Here is a 680-nt window from a genome sequence, read left to right on the forward strand (position 1 = left end):
CCCCCAGTGCCCCCATCCCGCCTAACCCTGTAGCGTTTGACCACGGGATCTAGCCCTTTGACTTTGCACGGACGGGCTCTGACCAGTGGACCTCCCCACCCGGTTGTGTTAGGTCAGCCCATAGGAACACTTTGGAGCAACATCCGGGCCAGACCCGCAGCAAGATTCCCTCCGTGTAGACCCCACGCATCTGTTTCCCCCCTCCAAGTGCCGGCGGCGGCGCCGTCCGTGAGGGGGGGCACTCCCCGGACACGCGTGCCGGGCGTTTGCAACCGCCACAACACTTCCAGACTTGTGAGAGGCCGCCTACGCAAGATTTGCCGGCATGCTAGCCCCCGGAGGCCGCCGGACACAGTCGTAGGCGCCCGAAGGGCAATCCGCGTAGAGGGAATTTTTCGGATACTTCTCCATCACCAAAAATTATGAAAAAATACCATCGTCCCTATAGCATGTGTGCCCACGTCGTGCAAAAAAACTCATGATTTTATCGCGCTCCGAGTATTTAGTAATATTGACGCCGCATCGTTACCGCAGAACGTCTACTACCGTGTCATCATCGTCCGTGAGGGGGGGCCACGCCCCGGAGACGCATCCCGCCTCTTCGGACATGCCACCACACCAACCCGCATGTATGAGGGCCTGGTGCGACGCTCCGGTGGCATTGCTACCCGCCAGTGCCC

Source organism: Triticum dicoccoides, chromosome 5A (genome assembly GCF_002162155.2).
Source record: "Triticum dicoccoides isolate Atlit2015 ecotype Zavitan chromosome 5A, WEW_v2.0, whole genome shotgun sequence".
Lineage (NCBI taxonomy): Eukaryota > Viridiplantae > Streptophyta > Magnoliopsida > Poales > Poaceae > Triticum > Triticum dicoccoides.